A 19,246-nucleotide genomic window follows, 5' to 3' on the forward strand; every position below is an offset into this window, starting at 1 on the left:
ACTTGCATCCAAAATGTTTAGGGCTGGGTTCAAAGGTAGTCCTGCTTGACTGGCTGAACAACTTGTTGAAAACTTCTGGACAAAGAAATCAAATTCTAGTACTTGCAACTGTTGCTAAGTCGTGTACTAATTGAATTAGTACCTAGTTTTGACGGTAAGCTTCCTGGGTAGGGGAGCATTGCAATTATTGGCTGTCTCATGCCTCTTAGTGCTTGCAGCAAGGCCTGTTTTTCTTCCAAAGAGTCTTTGCAAAGCAGTAGCAAATGAAATGTAAATACCAGATTTACTTCATATAACTCTTACTTGGAGTTTCAGGAAATCCAGCCCTTTTAATGATTTTCTAGTGCATGGTATTGTATTTTGTTTTGTAGGTCAACATCTAAAACTTGATCAATTTGCTTAAACTATAGGTTTTGAAGTACTTGATGTTACACTTGTCTTGTGCTTTTATATCATCGGAATTTAAAAAATAACTTGTTCCACTAAGAAAATTAGCCATTTCAGTGATTCAGGGTTTCCACAGAGTTCTGTGCGTTTGGGGAGCTCTGTATGTAATTTTCTAGCCCTGGTACAGTAGACAAATTCACTTCTGTCTTTCTGCAGATAAAGTGAAAATTTTACAGCTAGCAGTGGGTGGAATAGTGATACTTACCATTTCTAATACCTAGTCAGCTTTCTAGGGCATGTTGGACATAGTGATTTTAGAGATGTTGGAGCATTTCTTACTCTGTTTTTTTGGAAGTACACCCTTCTCTGATGTATGTGGTCTGTTGGAGTATTATACAGAGACTGTCAGCCTTCTGGGAGTTCAGATTTGATGGCAATACCAGCTTCAGTTCTCAAGGAAAATGGTTTGCTGCTTCAGTAATTGCATTCTTGGAGAGAAACTCAGTGGTTCTGCAGTAGCTTTATTTGCAAGGATTGTAGTTTGTTGGAGAGTTTTCCTAGACAGCATCTGTGGCTGTACAGGTGAGGTGAAACTAGGAGTGGCTTAGTTGTGACAGATTTTCACTGTTACATAGGATAGATTACCTGCAGTATCATCAGTGGGACGGCTGGTATCTTTGCCTCTACCTAGTCATCCCCAAAGTATGAATTCCAGGCCATTGGTAGGTGAAAAGGGTGAAAGGATCTAGTTATGAACAAGCTCTCAAACTAACCTACCTTTCTGAAAGTGGTGGAGTAGAGTCACAGCACTGTCTTTCCAGAAGTTGGCTTCGTATTTCTGCCCTGCGATATTTCAAAGAAAACTTTGGGGAGATGTATTGTGCAGTGTCACTGGTGGGTGAAATGAGATCTTTAGATGTATTTGACCAAGTACACTGTTAGTAAGCTTCTGTTAAACTGGTCCTGAGCTTTTTGTTAATGAGCCTTATGCTGCTCGATGCCTAAAGGTCTGCTGCAGTTGCCATTGAAAGGTTTCTGTGAGTAAAAGCACTTAGGTGTGCAGTGAACTCTCTTCCCACAGAAAGGATAGAGAGGTGGGACATTTGATGGTGAGCCGAGGAAAGCTGACTTTAACACTGTGTCACTTCTCAATGCTGAGTCCCAAGGCCTTGAATTAAGGAAGATGAAAAAGGTGGGAAGTTGGAGGTAATCTTGGTGGGGCTCAACCTAAACAACAAAAAAAAAGTGATAACTCTTCTAGTGCACATGCATGAGCAGTAATTATACCAATGTAGTGACCTGTTTGAATAACAGATGAGTTAAAACTGAACAAAAATAGAGTTTAGGGGAAAGCAGGGAAAGATTAATAAGACACAAAGCCTTAATGGCTTTGTAGGGTACGGTAATGAAGCAAAAGCCTAGTTTCTTTTATGGTTGTCTCCCCAGGCTCAGGTAGCTCTTCATTCTCAGTGCTGGGAGTAAATTTCCTCAATAGTGATGCTGTCTGTGATCAGGCTAATGGATAGTATTTCTGTCATTGCAAATGGTAAACTGTGAACATATTTTTGCTGTAACACTTGATCATAAGAAAAATGTGATATTAATGTGACAATATTGTACACTTGGAGTCTTTCACAAAAAATAATAATTTTTTGGAATATTTTTGTTTTTTTAAAAGGTTTGCTCTCTAACTTCAGGTGGACTGGGATACTCCCATCAGTGAAGTCACTCCAGTCTGTTTTACAGAATTCAATGTGTCAGATACATGTTTTTAATAAGAAAAAGAACAACATTCTCTTCCTTCTGTGATGTATGTCTAGGAGCAAATTTGCCAATGTTTATTTTGAGCAAATTCTTGTTGCTTCTTTTCCAGAAATGTTTCATTTGTTAAAGTGAAGAAAATTGAGTTAGAAAAACGTGTTTGGATGGACTATAACAATGTGAATGATTGTACTAAAACCCAGTTTGGTATTTGAATTACTAAAAAGTGTGGCTTGGTATGGTTCTTGAATATGATTGTAATAATACTGTGTATGAGGGTTCTGCATTCTAAACAAATTTTAATTGGCATTGTTTTCCTTGTTCCCTTGTTTTTTCTTTTCATGAGAAGCAAAAATGGGCTAACTTCATGATTTGAGTGGGACACCGTAAGCAGAAGAGCACAATATAATGTGGTTTGTTAATGTCAGCCTTTTGGTTGAGGCCTGTGGTCACACTTAAAAATGCCCTTCTAGGTTTGTCTGCCTTCTGTTCTTCTTTTCACTTGCATCTGTTGTCTGTCTTTTACCTCTAGAGTTTCTAGTCTCTGTTTTGGGTCTCCTTCATTCCGCAACAGGCCAGTTCTGGACTTTCTCACTTCACATTTCCCTAATTGACTAGTTTAGTTCATTTATGTGTTAAAAATAAGGAGTGTTTTCATGTTAGCTTTCTAGGGTTTTAATAAAACTTACATTTACTTTTTTCATGCTGATCTCCTTGTGGAAGAAGTACTAGTGAAACCTGTTAATGTCTAAAGCTCGTGGCAATTTGTTGTGCTACATTCAGCCTTTTTCTAAATATTTTTTGACATTTGGTTTTCATTATGCACTCTTCTGCTATTGACTTAGTTGTTCAGAACTGACTCCTTTCTAGTTTCTATTCATGACTGGAGTTTTGCTCTGGGATCTGGCATGTAATGGAGACAAGAGCTACTTACATGAGATTTGTGCATGTGTTTCCTTGTGATGGTCTTTTCTACTAGTGAGTAGATCTTCCTCCTTCTCCCACTTAAATGGTCGGCAACTTGCTCAATCTTCCATGGCAAAGCCAAGGCTTCTGCACTAGGAAGGAGATGCAAACCTGGGATGTGATCTCTGTTTCTTCTCTGAGGAAAAGAAATCAGTCTGTCTTTAATATTCTTGAGGCCTCTAGAGTGATAGAGCAGCAAGTAGTTGTGGAAGACTGGTGATGCTTTCCATTTCCCATTAACCCAAGGTGATTGGAAGCATTTGGAGAAAGTCTGGTCCCCTCTGTGCGAGGAGAGGCAACGTGGTCTGTCTTTATGGGATGGACACAGTTACTATCACACTAGCCCTTGTAATTCTGTGCGTCAGAATGATTTGATATTATATGCATTCTCAGTAACTTATTTACAGAAAGGTACTTGGGTAAGTTTATTACTGTCAATTAATGTGATACTTTAAAAGTACATGATGCACTTAATTAACACTGCTTGTGCTTTAGTTATGGAAGAAGTGGCACAAAAGTTATGAAAGGTAGAAATAACCAGGGCAGCCATCTGCAGTATGTTTTAATTTTGTTTGAATCTCCTCAGTCAATGTGGGGAAAAGTTAGATAATGAGGATTTAAGCTATTGTTCTTGGCTGTGATCATTTGGACACTGGGCCAGTTATTGGTAGAAATGATAGTTGGGTAGAGGAAGGGTGGTTGAACAATACAGATTATTTGGAAATTGTTGATAGGACTTGGTAGGACTGCTAAAACCAGGAAGATTGAAAGGTAAGAAGTCTTGGAAATATTGGATAAGATCTCTTACAGGTCATAAAGGCTAGAGTAAGTGCATTGGGAGATTTTTTTTTTTTAAGAACCAGAAGAAAATATGGAAAATGTCATATTGAAGTTCTGAAACTCACATACTTTGGAGAATTTTGCAAAACCAAGTTCTAAATCAATGTAGACAAAACCTGATTGTTAACCTCTACTTCTGAGTGATGCTTGAATTCCCTTTGTAAAAAAATCAGTTTGTGCATGCTGGTATAATAACTGTATAGATGTAAAGATGTGAACTTCCATGTACACTTTCACATCAGCAGTAAATGTTTTCTTTTTTTAATATGTCCTAATTGTTTCTTTAAACTGAAGAAAGGAGTTAAGTATTAAGCTAAAATAAATTCTTAGCTGAACAGTGTGTGGGATTCAGAGTCACGGATGCATAATTGTACAGATTTATTTATATTTAAAGTTTCCTGAATTCAGATTGTGCCTCTTGCTTGTATAAATACTGAAACACTCCCTCCCCCCATAATTTCACAATAACTTTAGAAGCTACGAATTCTTGTGCTCTAGTTGGCTACTGACTTTTAGTAGCCGGTCATATGGTATAGATTTGCAAAGCTGACGCAAAAAGGAGCAATTAATCTCATCCGTAATACAGGCTGCTGAAAGCATATCACCCTGAAGCTCTGCTCGTTGCACTGTAACCCTGCTGAGTACCAAGACAAGTTCAAGGTTTTGGTTTTGGTCTTAGACTTCACAATGCTTGATGGCGATGGCCCAGGCCGCCTGAGGGAACACCTTCTGCAGTCACGGCAGCTCATGACAGCTGCATTCCACGGGAACAATGGCATTGTTGGCAAAATGGGGAATGAATGGAAGAGACAAACTGCTTCTGCAGCTAGCCCACAACTGAGGGATTAATTCCTGGAACACATCAGAGTGACTATAAACCTCCCTGTCCTCAGAATTAAGCGTAAAATTCACTTGCTTCAATCTTGACTTTCCACAATGACCAGGAAAAAAAATAAACCCTAGGGCATAGATAGGGATGATCTCAGTTTCTTTTTAAAAAGCCTAAATAATGTATATAAAAGTATGGAAGAACTAGTGTAAATTTTGTCCATTCTTCCTGTGTGGTTTTTGGTAGTCTTCCTCATAACTGCTGTCCTCAGAACTTTCACTCTGCTGGCCAGCAGTATAAATGCTACTTAGACTTGGGTTTTGGGTGAGGAAAAATCCCAATCGAAGAGGAGACAATAGAAAGCCAAGCGGAAACGCAACATAGAGGAATGTTTCTAAAAATTTTAGCTTCATTTTTTTTCTGCTTTCCTCTTTTCTCTGTATATGTATTCGTAATATACTTATTTACAGATGTGTTATTGATTGTTGAAATGCAACAGTAAAATTTATTGAGTGTTGCAACTGTTCTTGGGACAAGAACCTCACTGATCTGTTGTAACGTGGATTTGAATGAGAGTAAGGAGATCAAATAGCAGGGAGAAAATACCCACTACAATTTTTTCTAGAAAAGCATTGGACAACGTAGATGGCCCATCTGGCTGTTGTAGTCCTTTTGCTCGATAGTTAAATTTTGGGCCTGAGCCTAAAGAAACTATAAATCTGTTCTGAAATAGCTAACAAATGTTTCAGTCTTTAAAAACAGAAGTCCACCGATTCATGGGTGTCATTAAGAGGGTGACTAGAGACCGAGTGTCTGCGGTGCCAAAGGAAGCTGGTGGGTGTTGGGTTCAGAACAAGAGGAGGTGGTTCTTTGCAGTGTGTCACAAAGCTCTGAAATTCCTTGCCTGAGGACATGACAAATACTAGAAGTTTGCCTGGGTCCAAGGAGACAGCCCCAGGGAAAAGTAAGCCATCAGGAGTTAGTAGCTATAAATACACTGTGCAAACTCAGACGTGGCTGAGAGTGGAAGGTCTTCCAGGGATGTGTTCTGATGCTGTTGCCTAAGCATCTTTTTTTCAGTCTATATTGCACAGAATGGTTGGTTAGGGGGATCACTGATCTGACACAGTGCAGCTGTCTCTGTGTTTTTATGTTTAAAAGCAATCTGAGGAGACTGGAGGGAATGACAAAGCTTACAGAGAAATCAAAAGTAAAGCTGGCTCTGAAGCAGTGCAGAAGATCTTGCAATTCTGTGTGACTGAGTGAGAAAATGGCAGATGAAATTCAGAATTGATAAATGCAAAATAATGCACATGGAGAAAACCAACTAATTATACATACACAGCGATGTGCTCCAGATTACCTGTTATCACTCAGGAAGGGTCTTGGACTCATTGTGAATAGTTCTGTGAAAATGTCAAGTTTGATACTCAATGGAGGTCAAAAAGGCAAGCAAAACAATGTTAGGAAGGGGCAGAAAGCAAAAAGAAAAAAACCCCCATACATCAGGCTGTTATGGAGATTTTGAAAACTGCATGCATTTTGGGCCACCTTATCAAAAGGAAGATAGAGTAGAATTTGGAAAAAACCTGAGCAAAGGAACAAGGATCATTGGAATGGTTTTTGTATGAGGACAGAAGTTATTTGCCTTAATGCATCTCAAGGGAGAGGATTTGGATATGATAGCTTTCTGTAGAGGGATAAATGGTGGATGGGAGGACACAGAGCAAATAATTCCTTTCTCAGTAATAAACCGTAAAGGAAAATGAAATCTTCAGGATGAAGTTTAAATGCAAGCAAGAGGAGGTATTTTTAAAGGAAGATCACATAAATAAAGGAAAATTCTTAAGCAAATAATTACATTGTCGAATTTGTTGCTGCAGGTGGTTTGAATAAGTAGGTTACAGCAGTGATTGACAAATTAGCTGGCCAGAGGTCCACGAGGGCTACTAAACACAGAGGTGGTGATGCTGCCTTTAAGGTTCAGAAAGAACTTAAACTGCCTGCGGCTGAAGGGGGATGGTGCTGTGCTGTTCCCAAAGTAGTCAGGGCACTGTCAGGGATGGCAGCCAGTGAAATTGTGGCCTGATGTTGTGGAGTGTGGCTTGTAGTGGATGAAGCATCTTGTTCAAAGGATGTGGTGGTGTGTGCATATGAGGAAAGGAAGACTTTGTTCCTGAATATCAAAAGATGGAAATAATTGAAATTCAGTGTAAAATCATACAGAAGACTATGACCGGGCTTGTTGCCCATCACATGTTGTTTTGATGGGTGGTTATAATATCAAAATGTTTATAAGGTTTTAGTAGGCTGTGGAAGATGATCTGTGGAGTGGTCCAACAATGCATAGTCTCAGGTGCATCTTAATGTCCAAGAATGTTTTCAGTTTCTCATTCCTCACTGCAAAGCCTCTTTTTTTTTTTTTTTTTTTTCCCCTGAGTTTGTCTTGGTGGTATCTTTTTCAGCCAGGTAGCAGTTTCTTCAAGGCATTTAGACACACAGGAGATGGTGCTATCTAAATTTGAGGTAGCAAAGATCAGGAGCTGGGTGTTGCCTGTGTTTTGGTGATACTGTGACCAAAGCTTGCTCACCAGTTCCCTTAGTCACTTTACAGAAGCCACTTCTGTCTGTTGAAGACCACCTGATCATAACAGCTGTGAGGGTGGGTCCTGGCATGAACAGTACTTATTTTCATCCCTGAAGCCTTCAAAAAGCAAGACAGGAATGAAGAAGTTGTTTTTACAGTGACAAATACGGGTTAACTTTATGGGCTCAGTGAAAAATATAACAACTTAGTCTTGTGAATACATGTATGTACATTATGTCAGACATTTGCTGGACCACAGACTAATAATAACAAGAGAAAATGAAACTCAGTTATTATTTGTTACCTCTTCAAGACTGAGTCGCTCACACTGGAAGTAAAAGAAAACTGTGCTCCTTCCAATGTTTGTTTGGTTTTTGGTTTGTTTGGTTTGGGTTTTTGTTTGTTTTTTTAAATAACACTCTGTACAAAGCAAGTGAGGTAATGCTGAAATACATATTTTCTAGTGCCAGTCTGCTCAGCATCTGTTAGAAAATATCAAGAAGTCTTCCTCAAGGGAAGTATCTCCTGAATCAGACTGAAGGCAATAATTGAGATTCTGTCATTAAAAATTCTGCCTATGATAAAGTTCTGGGTACTGGTGTTCCAATGCCTGTCTTCAAAAAAAGCACAGTAACTGGTTCAGTAGGGGAATAACCCATATGAGGAACAAAGATGCTTCGTGCAAGTCTACCACTTTTTACAATTAATGAACAATGGTAAGTGTTTTTTAACTGTTAAAAAATATAAAGGCTGGTATACGTATGCAGGTTTGAATATTTTCTTTCTCCAAGTTACTGGACTGAATTTATTTTTGCTTTACACATAGTGTTACTCTTCCCTCCTGTAGGTCTTTGCTGAGGGCTTTAAGTCTTCATGTTACAGTTAGACAAGCGATTTTCAACCTTTTGGTTTGAAGTCCCAGGAAAATGTGCAGTGGTGGAAGAACAAATATAAGCCTGTGAGAGTTGTCTTTGTGGTTCTGTGGTCCCCGAGTCCACCAATGCTTTGGGGGTCTTCAGATTTGAAACAGTTTATTTAGACTCTCAAAATTATGCATACAAAATAAATAAACCCCCCAAACCCATTCTCTGCATGGAAGCTAACAGTTCATCCCAAGGATGTTGCTGGCTTTGTCAGTAGCTTGCTCTGCACATTTATTCAGGTATCAACTAGAGTTTTTCTTTCAAGAAACTGGCTAGCATATATTTGATCAAATTTAATTATGCTGGACCAATAGAATCCATTTTAAGTCTTCTGTCCTTCAGTGCTAAGGGAGTTATGAGCTGTAAGAAAACTGTTGTTTTCAAATCCCACTCCATGAGTCACCAGTTCTTCATTATTAAAACAGATGAACTGTCCCGTCTTTTCATTCTTCCTTTCTTTCCTGTCTTTCATTCTTTCCTTTTGTCTTTTAAGGATTTACTCAATTCTCTGCTACTAGTAGCTTTTACTGATCTGGTTCGTAGGGAGGACAAACATACTGGTCTTAGGATCTCTCTTCAAGCCATTACAGATTTTTCATGTTCAGTATCGTGCATTTCCAGAAGCTGAAGCAGGCTGAAATGATAGATTACATGACAGGCATGGCAGATTTGTGATTTGGGAAGAAGTTCCTTTACATTTTTGGTTTTGTCTTGACCTGTTATGATACAGGATTCAGCTGACTCCAGATTTCTGTGCTAGCATTCAAATTCTGCTGGCCTTATGAACAGCTTCATCCCTGATAGCAATGACTTCTGACAATAGCTGTATTACATTGTAACTAATATAATATAAAAACCCCATAATCCAAACCAACAACCAAATCCAAAAGGTAGACAGCTTATGAGAAAAGACCCAGGTCCCTTTCCATAGAGTTTATTCTGGTAGTTGGCCTGTCAAGGAAGGAGAATCCTTATTAATCTCATAGCATTCTGAACTGATCTGTAAAATGGATGTTTCTTATAAAAATTGTCTTTCTGATCCTTCACATGCAACTCTACCACTCTTTTTTTGAAAATCTTAAGCACAAAGGTCTATGAAGCTGCTGAGTCCTTTCTACAGAGGCAAAGGATTAAAATAAGTGACGTGCACTTGCACACATACACGTAGCACCCATGTTTGTAACTCTTTCTGGTCTGCTTGCTTCTTTACATTTTTTTCCAATTCTGAGTGGGAATCGAGAGCAGGAAGGTAGAGGACAAATGTGCTCAGCAGAATTGTTTTCCCGTGCTCCTCTCCTAAACAGGACCTCTGGAAGAGCAACCTGCTGTTTCAGGACTCTGGTGCATTGATAGTGTGATGTCCTGCCTATGCATCTGGAGGATGCCCATTTGGCTTTGTGGGTTCTATAGGGAGCTTTTCTATGGAAACAGCTTGCCCAGTGAAGTAGTCTCTCTTGGTGCGTGTGAAACTGAACTGGGCCAAATAAAGAAATTTTGCCAGCTAGGTGGAGCTCCCCCATTAGGTTTATCCTTGTCTTGATTTTGTACAGCCTTAGTCACTATCAGTGACTCTGTAAGTTTGTTTAATAAATGGCCAGTTTACAAAGAAAACTAAAATGAAAATGTGGAGGAGAAGCTTTCTTCTCCATGGACTTTGCCACAGCTGGAGGCAAGGACACAGTAAGCCAGGGTTGTACGGATCTATGCTGCTGAGGCTGTGTCTTCCCATGGTGTTTTCATTCAGTGCAGTCCTGGAAGTGCTGGCAACACTTCAAGTAGTTTTCTTCCTGGATAATAGAATTTAAAAAATACCTTGCAGTGACTCCAAGATAGCCCATGGGTTACTGTAAGATAAACTTACCACTTAGCTGTAATAAACACGTATTCATAGCAAAACTTACTCTTCCCCCTTCCTTCAAAGAGTGATTCTCTAAGCCTGACATCCTTTGTTTCCGTGTGTGCTGGGTCTCTAGAGAGCACCATATCAAGTGATTTCTGTCTGTGTATGACAAGGATGAGCCTTCCCACTGCAGCCTGAGATGTGAGGATCAGATGAGATTCATCATGCATTTTTATGCTGTCTCCACAGTAAAGAATTTGCAGGATGTTTTAGGCACTGATGCAACCCCATCATTTTTCTATTAGGCTTTTAGTGATGGTGGAGACACTTATTCTTCAGTAGCTGTTGGTAAATACATGAAGTGAAGCTTAGTACATGGTTTTATTGATAGTTCAGGAAGAAATACAGAATCTAGATTGGTGTCTTACAGAGAATTTGTGTTTTGGAAAAACAACTGCTTTGTTGTGGCTGTGAGGAGTGCCTAATGTATATCCTCATCAGTGCTCAAAATAATGGGTCTGATTTTGCTAAAAGCACGCATGGGGTCAGTTACTGTTGCTCAGCTGCTGAACAGTAATTCATTATGCTACAGTAATGTGTTTATTGTTTGCTGCGATACCCATATGCTGGAGTAAAAAGTTATGGTTCTGGATTTGAAACGTAATAAAATAGAGCTAGTAAGAAGCTAATTTCTTTTTCCACAGACATACTTTTTTAAGGACCATACTGAAGTATAATTAGGTAAAACTTTTTTTTTTTTGAAAAAAAAGGGAAATAGTGAACAAATAACTATCTGTAACAATAATCAAGGACATTTGTTTGAAACCAAATTTCTCCAACAGAAATGTATGTATATGTGTTTCTATTATAATCTGCCAGTAGTCTGTTGACTTCCATATGATCATGTATGGAATATATTCAACCACTAGCAATCATTGTTTCAATTCACCATATAACCTATTAAAAGGAGAAAATCGGTACCATGTTGTAGCATTAATAATGGCAATAGAAGAGTTTTAGGCTGAGGCACATTCTTTTTTTTTCTTGAGAATATGCATACATCAGTCCAATGGAAAAATGGCTTAAATTCTACCCTTTAACAGCGGTGCGAAAAGTGTAAAGAGTTTGAAGAATCTTTTTAGTTCAGATGAAGGCAGTCTCTGAGGTACCTGCTGACTGATTTCTGAAAAAACAGTGCTCTGGCGAGTAGCAACCTCCCATCAGTTAATGACTCATGTTTTAATACCTGACAGTGGCACATGTACACGTTTTATCACAATTTAAGTAGAACATGGAAGGTGAAACACCAGAAGGAGAAGGGAAGAATTTGGAGGAATCATCAAAAAGTCATTTTCACATGCCTGACTAGAGTGGCAACTCCATTTATGATGTTGTGGAAAGAAGGATATTTCAATACAATGCTAATTTAATTTTATAAATACAGAATTGTTTAATCATGAAGCCAAATGTATTTTTATGTATTTGCTATTCCAATAACATTGGATAATTGTTTACTCTAAACCCTATGTAATTGTTAAAGCTTAGCAGCCTGTGTATTTGTTTACAATTGTAATTCCATTCACTTATTAGTTGAAGATTTTTTAGCATAGTGTATAGAGTGACGGTTACATATTCTGTGCATTCCCATGACACTGTAGACCTAAGCTGTACAGTGATGACTTTTTCTGGTTATGAGCACATCTAAATTTTGGAGGAAGATGAGAGCCTGGGACCTCGTTCTCAAGGAACAGATCCAGTCCTCTCTGCAATCCTAAGTGCACCTTTTTCAGCTGATGGTTTTGAGGTGAGGAGTGACCTGAAGTTCACTGAGTACTATTGACTGTTGGTTCAAGGCAGATACTCGAAGCATGACCTGCATCAGTGACTCAGTACCTATGCCAGTACTGTAGAAAAAGTTTTGGTTACAATGGTGCATTCACCATCAGGATTACCACTTCAAATAAAAAGAAATACTTGAGTTCCTCAGCAGAGCTACACTAGAAGGCCTTCATGTTCTGGACAAAGTCACCAGAATATGTCAATACAAGTGACCTGCTTTTCACAGAACCATGCAATCACAGAACCGTGGAGCAGTTTTAGATGGAAGGGACCTTTAAAGACCATCTAGTCCATCCCACCTGCAGTGAGCAGGGACGTCTTTCACCAGATCAGGTTGCTCGAAGCCCCATGCCTGAACACTTGATGGAGCATCCGCAACTTGCCTGGACAACCTGTTGGGTCTCACCACCCTCATCATAAAAAAATTCTTTCCTATGTCCAGTCTAATTTTACTTTGTTTCAGTTTAAAGGTGTTGCCCTTTGCCCTGTCATGACAAGTCATAGTAAAAAGTATCCTTTAGCTCAAAGTATCAATCTTTGCAATGTAGTGCCTCACTTCCTCTAGAATGCTTTAAAAAGCTGTACCTGAGATTGGCCGTCAATAGTAACGAGTACTGTGATATTACATGACTTGGAGGAGAATCATTAGGTTAAAAACACAATGGAAAAGATGTACAGTCCGTGTATCAGAGCAACTTATTTTTTTATGTGACACTTCATGAAATTCTCTGCATCTGAGGCTAACACTTTAGTGTTAGTGGTTTTGTATTTGTGTAGACAGAGAATTTAAATGACATATGAGGTACTGATGTTTCAAACCAAACAACAGGGCCATACATTTGACTGGAGAAGAAATTTGAGTAAATAGTTTATGGGAACCTTGTAAACCAAGGGTGATGGTAGTTTTGCCTTTAGGTTAATCACTGATGTAACTGAACTGGAGTCAGGAGCCAGATTTCCATCAGTGAAGCAAATAGTGATTTGTGTATTAATGGCAGGGGGGTCCCTATCCTTGAGGCAGTAGCTAGGTATGAGGTTATCAGTCAGTATCTTCAGACCTGTAATAGTTCACCCTGAAGTGGATGCCTTGCAGGCTGAGCAGGGCTTTTTACAGGATCCCGACGGGCATTGTTTTGTTCTGAGTCGTAGTTGCTTTGGGCTGTGGTGACAGCTGCTGACTGCGAATGGCTGCTGGGCTGGTTGAGGAAGTTAAAATATCATCTTTTCATTACCAATCTTGCTGCTGAAGAGTATCACCCTGGTAAATCTTGTAATGGAAATAAGTGTGCTTACTTTATCCGATATGGGCCCAGCTAGAAGGTTTGATTAAAACAGCTGATAACCTTGCAGACTGGATGAATGTGAATGAGGGAGGGCTCATGCAGTCTCTTTTGCTAGCAGGGCCCTGCAAGTGGTAACCTGCAACTAGTGGGTTATGGGGAGCAACCAGGAGTGGTAGCAACTTCATCCTACACAACTAGATCTGGAAGAAAATAAACATATGCAGAAAAGCTTGTTCTTACTCAAAGTGCTACTGCTTCAATTCATATTGGTATAGGAAAAAGAATACAATTTCCCCTTCTCCAAACAGTTATTACTAGTACAATTTTGTACTTTAGCTATAAGCTGTGCCAGTAGAATACATTTTAATATTCAGATTGGCATCTCTTTGCTAGGAGGTCTGTATTCATCTGATAGTTTTGCAAAAACACCCTTTTGTGTTTTTCATTACGTGAAATCGTTACATGGCTAGAAAAAAAAAGCACCTTAAAAAAGTTATATAATTAAGTGTTTATGTGGTTTCTCAGTAATGTTGCTCTAGACAGGTTAAATAAGGTAAAGTGTTAAGTCAGCATATATTCTTTTTTTTTTTTTTGCATAGTGTAGCCTGTTCATAATAAATGTAGTAGAATAATAGAACAGATATTTGCTTTTACCTTTGCTGCAGAGTACAAATATTTAAAAGGTATCTTAATCCTTTGTTGACTATTGGTTTTGTTTCTGGCCTGCAGCCTGCAGAGACTCAGAAAAGGAAGTGAAAAGTATTTTACAACTTGAACTAGTTTTAATACCTAACAGACTTGTTGCACCATCTGTACAGGAGCCTGTGGGGAACATGAGTATTCTGAAAAGAAAAGCTTTATGACTTCTTAAATGTTACAAGTTTACTTGTTTAGCATCAGCAAATGGAGTGGCCTGGCACCTCAAGACTGATGACTAGGAGCATGGTGTACTTCAGAATGATGGTAGTTTACAGATGATTTTTCTTATTTATGTATACTTTTGGATTCATTAATACATATTTTTTTCTTTTCAGAGTACATTGCAAAACCATCATTTTATATATATTTATAAAATACATATATATCTCAGAACACTTGCTGAGAAGTTTATACCTCATTGGGGGTAGAAGGGGATTTCAGAAGCATTTCAGTATCAAGAGACTATTTTGAATCACAACATCTTGCTTCAAAGGAAATTTCCTTGTGAAATGTATTAGCACAGTGAAGACTATTGATGTCTTTGTGCCATGTATTTAAATCAACTCCTCAGCCATAAATGAAAGGTTATAAAGGTAGCAAACAATAAAACTAAGAAGAAACTGTACATTATGTATTTTTCAGGTGAGGAAACAATACAAATGCTATGATGATGAGATTAATGTGGCTAGGTGTGGATAGGGTTTATAGTGTCACACTGTGCAAGTTGAAGGGGATTTTGAGGGAATGAGGAGCTACCAGCAGGTATAGTTTTTATTTGTGCTGATGGATCTGGTAAGTGAAGAAAAATGCATACATGGCATAGTTTCTCAACTATTGACAGTGCTGTGCTTGCTTACATCTGCAGATTGTCCTGCGCTTTTGGTTACAGCAACAGTATCATCTGGATAAAGCAAATTATGTAAAAGTTTCTCCACAGTCTTTGCAACATTTAGTTGCGACTGCTTCTGCTTCTCTGCTCTCTGCTGTTCTCTACACTGATGAGCATTACTGATGTGACTAACGTTCCCCAAAGCAGTATTTACAGGACTCTTACACTGTGCTAGGGAAGGAGGCTGTTCTAAGGGTGTTCAGGACCTCTGATGGAGTAGTTTTCAACAATGACATATTCTTTGAAAGCATTGACAATTCACAGAATGTAGGGCCAGTACTTCACATTGTTTTGGCTTCTTGCTGACAGTTTTCCTTCCTGCATCTGCAAAGAAATGTCACTCATCCTGGGGAGTACAGGAAAAGGCAGAAAGGTGAAAATAGTAGTGCCAAGGACAGGAAAAGGATAGGAAACTGCAACTCTGTTAAAAAAACCTAAGACTTTTTGAAGTTTCAAAACACAGTCAATGATTTAGCTTCTTAATACATAAATGTTTGCCCCCAGCTTTCTCAAATTGGTTTCTAATGTGTCCCTTATCATGTTTTATAAGTAGTAGGTCAAAATTTCTAGTGAGTGAGGAAGTGTAGCAGACAGCAAGTCTAATATGTGGTATGATGATAATTCTTTGAGAAGCAGCAAGACTAATTCTAATACTAACTCCAGAAGCAGCTTTGGTTGGTTTTGTTTCAAAACAGGAGGTACTTGGAGATATGTTCAAGGTCAGATTTAAGTGTTGTATTGACCAAGGAGGCATTAGAAGGTGGTACATTCTTCAGCTGCGCATCCAGGAGATTTTTACAAAGTTAGATTTTCAAAAGATGTTAAATTGATGTGTAGAATTGGTAAAACCATGAGACAGACATTAAATGTACATCCAGATTTGATGCTAGGTGTTGCACAAAAAATATAACCTATAGCACCTTCCTCTCAAAAAATACCTGAAATGAACATGAAAGATCCTACATGTCCTATCAGCCACTTCACGCAGCATTTGTAATTCCATAATCACACTTTTTCATTTAATGAATGAATCAAATATGTGAAGAGTCTCCATATTGGTTGCAGTACAAGAAATGGGTGTAATATACAGCAGGATGTGGTAAGAAGAAATATGACCTTTATGGGAATAGTTTTTGGGCTTGTTCATAAGCGAAGACTAGGTTGAGAGCAGAGGCTAGAATAATACCACCTCTGAGATGTACCCACCAGTTTGAGCACTAGCTGCTGAATGGCACAAAGTTTCTGTGACTTACCTGTGTCACAACTACCAGCTGATCTAAATTTTTAGGAATACTTCTTCCATCTAAAACCAACAATGAATGGATCTCAGAAAGGCATTTTTTCTTTTTTGGTACTTGGAGGGAATAGCCATGACTAAGAGCAGTTTCTTAGATCTGTAATGCACCAGGCATTGCAGAAACCACAGCGTGGCATGGAACATACAACGTCCTGGTCACTCACTCCATGAGGGAGCAGACTGGTAAGAGAGAGCAGGACAGACACCTGGAGCAACATCAGCCAGTGTGAGCTCCTCTTGGTTAAAGGACAATCTTCTAGTCAGGCGTGCTGCATAGTCAGCAGCTAGGAACACCACCACTTTCATTTCAAGTGGCCTCATGTAAATGACAGGAGACTTGTAGGTGTCAAAAATCCATCATTCTCTTCCGTAACCACAGAGATCTTTCTCCAGATGAAATCAGGCAATCTAGATGCAATAAAACTAAGTAGGGGAAATGTTGGGCAATACCTGCTGACATCATATCACTAGACACAGACCGTGTGTGACTGCTGTTGACTGAAGTATGTAAACTTTACTGAGCTGTGGTGTGCTGCGAAGGTCAAGGTTAGTCATGCTGGAACCCTTGCAAAAGGTCTTTTGAGGGGGGTCCTCCTCTGCGGTGTTCAATACCCAAAAGAACTGAAAAGGCAGAAGTTTTCTCTAGGTGAGGATGTCCACGTCGGCAGGGTGGTCATCAAAGCTGGGCACTGGTGCAGCTCTGGAACCTGCTGCTTTCTGAAGAGCCAGAGCCTCAGCGAAGAAGGGGGACCCTGGTAAGGGTGCATGCATGCTGTGGCTTAAGTCTGTTAAGGGAAGCCTGGCAGAAGGGGGCTGAGAAGCTCTGCCAGGAGTAGGAGACTGGGGGGAGAAGTGGCTTAAGGTAGCAGTGCCCAAAGTTTCTGAGCGATGGATGCCTGTTAGCCTCATTCTTTCTCTGGTACTGCCACTGAGTTATTTTGTCAAACCTTTAAAAGAGACCCTGTTGAAAACAGTGTTTTAATAAGACTTTTGTGGGCCAGCCTTAGAGCGTTTAGCCTGGCCTGGTGGACCATACTTTGGGAGTGCCTTCTTAGGGGGAATTCTGGTCTACTTATTGTAATAAAGTTCTCAATTCATTGTCAGAAGACTGAAACTCTTTTGGGGATTCTGCACTATTGTCATTTGACATGGTGGCTGTCGGGGATTGTGGATGGTTTAGAGGCATATGGGGGGTATTGGCCTATCACAGATTCCCTGGGAGCTGCTGTGTGCCATGGGGGGCCTTGGAGTCTATTCTCTCTTGCAGAAGGGGCATGCTCTGCCACCCCCAAGGAACAATAACGTTCAGACAAAGAACATTTTTTCCAGATCTCTTTTGCAAACATGGAGCTGAGAGTAGAACCCTTTCTGAGCCGAGGGGGACCTGAGAATTTTGTGTATCTGCTCTACCATGAAGCCAGGATGAATATTAGGCAGAGGCTTCTTTGGAGGGTGACGTTTTGGGACCATCTGAGTGCAGGTGGTTCTTGCTACTCTAAAACCAGGAAAAGAGCTTCTGAACCCTAGACAGAAGGTTTTCCATCCTTGTCGTTAGAAACAGCTCCACTGAATTATGGTGACATGGGTAGTAAAAGCCAAAGCACTTCAAAAAGCAGAATGGAGTACTCTGAAGTTCCTAAAGTCTGGTTCCTGAGTAAGTAAGCTACATTTGGTGGAATACCCAGTATAGCTACCGCATCACTGAGATCAGTTGTGGGTCTACACCAGGTGTGGAATGTGTGGGACAAAGACACAGACATATTCTCTCAAGCAGTGTCTTTTTTAGGGCATGGTCAAGTGAGACAGAATGAGTAGACATATCATCTCACCACTACCAAAAAGATGAGATCCTCTACCCTGCTCTCCTTTTCCCATCATAGACTTTGTGTTTTCTCTGACACTTGTATCTGTCCAGGAACTGATTTAATTCATTTAAATGGCAGACTGTTTATGCCATTTATGATTTGGGTAGTTTTCTGAAATTTCAGCCAATCAAATCAAGTCATAGAAGAAATTGGTGCCACAGCTATAAAACCTGACAGTGGATTATGTGGCTTTGAGCAGGGATGGAGGAAGATAGGAGCTGGGGCACAGAAAGAGGGAAGCAGGAGAGGAAGAAAGGGGAAGGCAGACCTCATACTTTCAGCTGCAGGGAACCATTCATTGGGTTTATCTACCCGTCAAACTTATGCTGTGGCTTTATGCCACTTAATACATTTTTTTCCAATTAAAATTTAAGAGTTTTCCTTACTAATTTTTGTAAATGCCTTTTTTCCCTTTTCTATTCTGGCACTGAGTAAGAAAACAGATTGAAAAAAAATGTCTTTCAGAATCACATATCTTTGCAGCCAGCTCAGACCTTTGGCCACGTACCCTCACCACTGGCCCTTGGTAGCTTTTTGCATACAACTTTGATGCAGCTAATTCAGGGTTCCTTTTCTCCCTATATGCCAACTCATAACTACACTTGCTCTTTGGATGGGACTAGATTCTGGGTTTTTTGTCTTTAAATTGTTGTTGCTTATAATTACCCATAGATGAAAATTTTCAGTGAACGCTGAAACAGCTGTGGTGAGAAGGGTCTAGGGGCAGATAGACCCGCTGGCAGGCTGGAAAAGTGTGACTTGGGGGCAGTGAAGGTGTGACCTGCCGAGCCGAAGACCCTGGTACCAGGGTACAGGGGGACAAAGATGGGATCATGCAGAACAGTAACTGGAGAGGAAGAATGGAAAATGCTGTTATGAGGTACACATGGAAAGTGAGGAGCATGAGGAAAAGGGGAGATTGGGAATGTGGCGTGTTACAGCAGTTATACTGCTTTAATCTGTCAGTGTGGTGTGGTAGGGAAAGAATGGGATCCACATTTCTGCTGTTTCTTACACATTCTTGTCATGTTGGCTGGTTGCAGGCATATATTAGAGCATTCATTTAAATTTTTTTATTTATATCTGAAATCTGCTCTAGAGGAGTTTGTAGGTCCTTTAGTGCAGACATTTTCTTCCTTTGTCTTTGTAAAGCAAAGATCAACCCACAACCTTTCATATTTCTTAACCAATTTTATATTGAGATGTTTATTACATCTTTCTTGCCTGGGGAAAATCCCATT

The sequence above is a fragment of the Falco naumanni genome, chromosome 3 (assembly GCF_017639655.2).
Source record: "Falco naumanni isolate bFalNau1 chromosome 3, bFalNau1.pat, whole genome shotgun sequence".
Taxonomy (NCBI): Eukaryota; Metazoa; Chordata; class Aves; order Falconiformes; family Falconidae; genus Falco; species Falco naumanni.